Source organism: Daucus carota, chromosome 9 (assembly GCF_001625215.2).
Source record: "Daucus carota subsp. sativus chromosome 9, DH1 v3.0, whole genome shotgun sequence".
NCBI lineage: Eukaryota > Viridiplantae > Streptophyta > Magnoliopsida > Apiales > Apiaceae > Daucus > Daucus carota.
The window spans coordinates 6,026,404-6,033,558 of NC_030389.2; positions in this window are offsets into that span (position 1 = coordinate 6,026,404).

Below are 7,155 nucleotides of genomic sequence, written 5' to 3' on the forward strand. Positions count from 1 at the left end.
TCGGGTTCGGAGTGTCCGACACAACACATATCAAAGTGTCGGATTCGTTAATCTCGAAAATTTAGGACATAGGGACACCATCCAAATTTCAGACACGGGCATGGGGACATGGCAAATTTTGAATAAATAATATAGTTTTTTATATGTTAAGAATAAAAAAAATATTTATTTTATTGTTATTATAGTTGATGTTATTTTGAAAAAATATTATTTATGTAACTGAATTTTTAACTAAAACAAACAGCTCATTTGAAAAGTAATTGTAATGTTGAAAAGTGATTGTATAGTGATAAAAAGCATATTTTAACTATACAGGAATTCAAAAGATAAGTGAGTGGATGCCAATTGTAATGTTGGAAAGTGATTGTATGGTGATAAAAAGCATATTTTAACTGTACAGGAATTCAAAAGATAAGTGAGTGGATGCCAACTACTGCCGTTTATTATATTCAAAATGAACATGGACTAAATCAAGTCTACATACATTATGCTGCTGGTCTCTAGTATATACAAGCATATACATATACATCTTCTTCTTTATTATGTTTTTCCTTTTCATCTCTCACTCCTCTTCTTCTTCTTCTTTTCTTTTTTATCTTTAGTGTCATCTCGGCTCTCTTCAAAACCACTTATCTCTAGAGAGTTTTGATTTAGATTACTCCAACGACCTTCGATTTTCCGACGACGGAAAAGAAGTGTTGGATTTTGAATGGACGAATCTGTCCCGTATATGGTAGCCGGAGTAGACGAGCAGGAGTGCCACAGGTGGGATTCCCACAGCAATCTGGAATATAAATAGATAATACAATGATGATTAATATATAGTTGTACATAATTGAGTTAAGAATATATACTCATTAGATGTGTTATACCAGTAGCCCTTGATATTTGATTGGAGCAAATTCTTCATTGTTTCGGAAGATTGTAATGGAATGTTATAGTTACCTGAAAAAATAGCAGTTTTTAATTTTGTTTAACATATTCAATAAGTAACTGTAATGACAACAAAAAAGTTTTAAATATCAAAAATTTGAGCTAAATGACATAGGCAGAGTAATAATTATATAATTTTAGATTCATACTTATAGGTTCATTAATAATATCAATATGATATCTTCACATCATGTCAAAATAATTGTAATAATATATTTACATTTTTATTAATATCTTATTTAAGCTAAGAGTCATAATTGACCGTTTATATTTATCAAGAATTAAAGTTGTATATTTCTCAAGAAACTGACAAAAAATATTTTAAAAGGGATTTTTTTAAGAATACACACACATGTATCAAATGGATATATAATACAATCATACATATATACGTTTACATATATATGAATCATATATAAACACATACCATAAACTTTTGAAGAGCAAAAGGATGGGGGTAAGAATAACAAATAATACACACCCATCTATCAAATGGACAATACCATCATTCCAATAATGATCAATGGATGGAGAAAGAATAACAAATGATCCACACCTTTGAATATGTTTTTGATAGTGGTGTTAAGAATGAAAACAATAATGCGAGAAAAATTTATATAACTTAATTTAGTGTTTATAATTTTATATCCATCACCTATAAAATAAAGTGTTTATATAGATGCATAAGAAGTTTCTTGAACCCACAGGAAGGTGCTAGGGGTGGGTAAATGATGGAGTGCCCACACAACCCAATTGCATAATGCACAAGTCAAAATAGGCCCAATTTTTTTAGGTCCATTACATATCCCATAGGATTTATGCCCATTATATACTTTTTTTAGATTGTGAAAAATAATATTATTATAAACAAACTATTATATGATACTTGTCTTGGAAAATAAATGAATTATGAGTATTTATTTTTTAAATTATTAATTTGTTCAAATTTGTTCACATTTATAATCTAATTAGTATATTTGTGCCATATACATGGATGAGTTTATAAATTCACAAGTAATTTATAAAATTCATTTAAAAATAATATTTCTACACTATATATATGTATGTATACTTGGAACACTTATTTAATAATTGAATAAAAAAAGTAGAATTCTTAAGTTTGCATACAAATTAGACAAATTTTTGTTTATAAATATTAATTAAAATTTAAATTGATGAATATAGCACTGTTCAAAATTTAATATTAAATATAATTTCAGTTTCAAACCTCCAAATTGTTATATTGAGTACAATGAATGTTTATATGTGTGTGTTGTTAGCACGTGCATGTGATAATTCAACAAAAAATCCTTATACACACATATTAGGAATAAATATTTCTAATTTACCAATAAATAAATAAAAGTTTAGTTTTTATCCAACTATATAAAATAAATTAAGTACATAGATTTGACTGTTGTAATAGAGTTATGAAAGTCTATTTGTAGGAGTCCTTGTAATTAACTTAAAGAAGTTTTTGAAGCTGGGTAAGTCTTAGTCATGAGGATATTCTTGTATTCTCTTTTTAGCTTATACTATTTCACTTGTATCAGTTGGATGGACTGGGCTAGTAGTATTGTCATGTCGATGTTGTACATGTCTTACTTAAACCACCAGTACTAACATGAATCTGAAACCTGTTAGATAATCTGGATCACGTGCAATGTTTATTTACTTTAAACAGAAGAAAAAGACAAGGCCGAGATGCTCTGAAAGCGTTGGATAGTATTCAACTAAACAATACAGTGCATATAAGCAAATTACAAAAGGGAATGGATCGATAAAAACTAGGAAGGAAATAACTTCTCTTTTGCTGACTCTCAACTGCTAGAATTATCCCACTACTCTCCCACAATCAAGTAACGACTCAGTATATATGCCGCTGATATTTTTCAAGAAAAAGATAAACTCACCATCTTGAAAATTCGATACTTTCACTATTGAGCTTGACTGCATGCTATATTCATATCTAGTTAGAGAATATATTTTGAGTTGTAAGATCATTATCTCTTTTATCAAAATTTTGCAATTGATAGTCACTAAGACTAGCGGGATTCTTGGTTACGAATAAGGGAGCTAGGTAATTTAGTCACACTAATTCTGAGGTGTATAGGGTTCGAGGAATAGAAGAATTCAAGGAGTGAGGAATTCAGAGGTTCAGAAATAGATTGCACAGGGGATGTTAGTGTCGAGCTATTTACATTTTGTTCACGATAACAGCAAGCTGCTTTCATTGGCGGTAAAAATGGAGATATTATTATACTATAATTGTTAAATTTTTCAGTAATAATATATTGTCTTTGTTAAAAATAAGCTAATTTGTAATTCTCATGAATTATCTCTAAGAGTCTAGATGATTCTAGTTATAAGTAATGAGTTAAATATTCAATGTAAGCAATGCAAGGTCTCCTGAACTTATTCATAAACCTTATTAATGATCTAATCTCATAGTCTTCCTAGTCTATCTGTATAAAGACTAGATGGATCAGTTGTAAATAAGTCAGCAAGCAATAATATATAAATTAGAAAAGCTTTCTGCCTTCTTCCTTTATCAATTCTGATCCCAACAAATTTGGTATGAGAGCCTGGTTCATTCCAGACCTCGAAAACACTTAAATTTCATAAACCCTCTTATATATATAATGACAGCATCTGGTGAAGCATTATTCAACTATGCACAAAGCAATATTCCTATTTTTAATGGTGAAAGCTATGACTTCTAGAGCATCCAGATGAAAACGTTATTCATCTCTCATGACTTATGGGACTTGGTTAAAGATGGCTATGAAGCTGGAGCAACGCAAGAAGAAATTGCATCGGCTAAGCAGAATGAATTTAAGAATAATAAGAAGAAAGATGCCAGGGCTTTACTCTTTATTCAGCAAGGAGTCAGTAAAGCAATATTTCCACGTATTATGGGTGCAAAAACGTCAAAAGAAGCATGAAATCTTTTGCGGAATCAGTTTCAAGGCTATGAAGCAGTAATTTCAGTAAAGCTGCAATCGCTATGGAGAGAATTTGACAACCTGCAGATGAAAGAAAGTGAAAGTATTCTGGACTTCTTCTCAAAGGTGTCAACAATCATTAATCAGATTCGAAGTTATGGAGATACTTTGGATGATTAAAAAGTTGTTCATAAAATTTTAAGAAGCCTGCCAGCGAAATTCGAGCATGTAGTAGCAGCGATTGAAATTTCTAAGGACTTCTCCAAATTAACGGTGGATGAACTTATGAGCGATTAAAAATAAACTAATTTTTAATTCTCACGAATTATTTCTAAGAGTCTAGATGATTCTAGTTATACGTAATGAGTCAAATATTCAATGTAAGCAATGGAAGGTCTCCTGAACTTATTCATGAACCTTATTAATGATCTAATCTCATAGTCTTCCTAGTATATATATATAAATACTAGATGGATCAGTTGTAAAGTAAGTCAGCAAGCAATAATATATAAAGAAAAGCTTTCTGCCTTCTTCCGCTTTATCAATTCTGATGTTGGTAAGGGACCATGACTTAGATCATTAGATTTAAGGGTCGAGCCCGGCTAAAATTACTTGTGCCTGATTTTCATTTCTACACCTTATTGTTTTAGTGTTTGCATGCATAACAGTTTAACACAATTACTGCTAAATTGAATACATAAAGCTATAATATTCGGTAAAAGTTAAAAATTGTTATAGTAAGCTATTGTACACCTATTCACCCCCTTTCTAGGTGTAATTTCATTTGGTCTTAGAGCTTGTGTATACTAACATAGAAAACTTTAATGAAGAATATCATCTGAGATTATCTTCCCACTGAGAAAGGGGAGGAGAAAGATTATCAATTAAATTCTTCCCTTAATTTATAATGGATTATTCTCCACTTCAGGACACTCTTGACACTCTACAAGTGTTCTCTCCACTAGAACACTTTGAATAAAAAATATTAGCAAAAAAGGGTTATCTCAGCCTTCTACGAGCAAGATGAAGAGAATTTAGCACTAGGTGCTGAAAAGAGCAAGCTAAAATTAATAGAAGAATCAGATGAAGACTTGACACCTCTCTCTAAGAAGATTCAGAGATTGATTCATAAACATAACAAGTTGAAAAGAGACAAAGACAAAGACAAGGCCAAATACTCTAGTAGCAGGAAGAACTTTAAAGATTTAAAGGACAAAATTGCTTTTAATGTGGAAAGCCTAGTCATTTCAAGGACTACTACAATTTAATGGTGAGATGTGGAGATTGATATGTTAATTATGATACTAAAAACCTTATGATTAATAGGTTATGGTTATACTTTAAATGATGATGTGAGTGCCCCTAAAGGAATAATTCTACATAATAGAATCTAGCTTGTCAAAGGATTTTATTGACATAATACTTTTTGCAATTAAGAAATACAAATTAAACATTTGTTATTGCCATTGAAGCATTAGGTAAGAACCATACTCATAAAAATACACAACAATAACTTGGCTCCCCCCAGAGTTGACTGCTTATTGTTGTTTATATTTTATTGCTTATTGTTGTTTATATTTTATTATTGCATATAATATTTTCCATTGGTTTGTATGTCTACAGGATGCATTCATGTAGGAGAAAGAAAATTCGTGAGCTAAAAAGGTGACATTGTTTATAATTTTGTAAGGATAACACACCAAAGTTCTACAATGGTGAAGAATGATATCAAGACATTCATTTTTATGCGAATTTTTAATGAATATGTGGTAAATTTGTTTTGTTTTTACAACTCATATTATGGTTAAAATTTGTGACAAATATACATGCTTAGATGATAATTGTCCGACACATGACACTTCTAAATTAGATATAATTGAAGTTTTATAAAGTTTAGAGAAGAATACAATGCTTAATGAATTGGTAGACTTATTAAAATTTGATGAGTGTGTTGAGAAGGATGTGATAATTGAAATTTTTTTCTAGAATATAAAGATCCAATCTAAGAGGTGTATGCGAGTCCTAATTATGATGATTATTTAGATGACTTTTCTAGCTACTTTAAAATTTTCGAATCTTTGGTGTATGCGACTATCATAAATTTGTTGACATAGTTTTATGCATCAAAAGTTCATTTGTACATCATAATTTTAATTAAATTTCATAAACATGTGTATCTATTTGGTGTTTTACCTTATTAGTTATAATATCTATATCTTTATAAATTAAGCTAATGACGTTAAAGAAATGCTTGACAGACAACCACATACTCTATAATTACATTTTCTTTGATGCCACAAAGAACTTGCAAATATGGAGTGGATGATGAGACTGTTATCACATGATTGTGATAATGTTCATACATTTGTTGGCATGACGATATAACCAAGAAGGACATAATCCGTAATCCTTAATTTGTTAAATATTTGACACTCAGAAAGATCATGCTCATTTTTAAGATGTCCACACAACACATTTCTAAATATTTGACTGGTTATCGAGCATGGAACATAGTTATGCATAATTCTAAAATGGCCACATAGTCTTTTGACATGCCGATGCATAAACAATCACTATTTGTATGTTTAATTTACTATATAATATCATAAGAAATTTAGGAGCAAAAGTTTTAGAAAGACATGACAAATATTATAAACTAGACATTGAAGTGTGAAATGGATTATTATAAGTTAAAATTATACCTAATAGTTTCTTTGATTCAACAAATCTATTAAATGATACTTAGTTATTTATAACTTTTTTGCTAAAGGGTGATGGTTGGAGTGAAACTTCTTTTACATATTATCTAAAAAGATCGACCACCTCGATGACACATGGGATGACACATAGACTTTTAGCTAATAGTTTTCAACCCTTGGAGATGTTCTAACACTATTTATTGTCAAAATTGGCATAGATGATTCAACTTTTATCTTCATTAAAAGACATAAAATCTCATCAATTTAATATCTTTTTTTTACTTTATAGAAACCTTTTGAAAATCTCTCTGCACTTGCATCCTCCTTCGAATCTCATATAGAAATATCATATATTATATGTTATTTTAAAGAATTCTCATATACAAATGCATCTGTGTGTGCATATTTTAAATTTCTATACAAGTCCGAGTCGCACGCAAGCTAACTGTGATTGAGTCATTAAAATGTTGTCTTAATAGACACCATGGTTTTGGAGTGCACATACTCGGCGTTGTTCTTGTTCCTTTTTAACCATCAACCCATATGCAAATATTTGAATCATCACGGGGGCTTCAAAT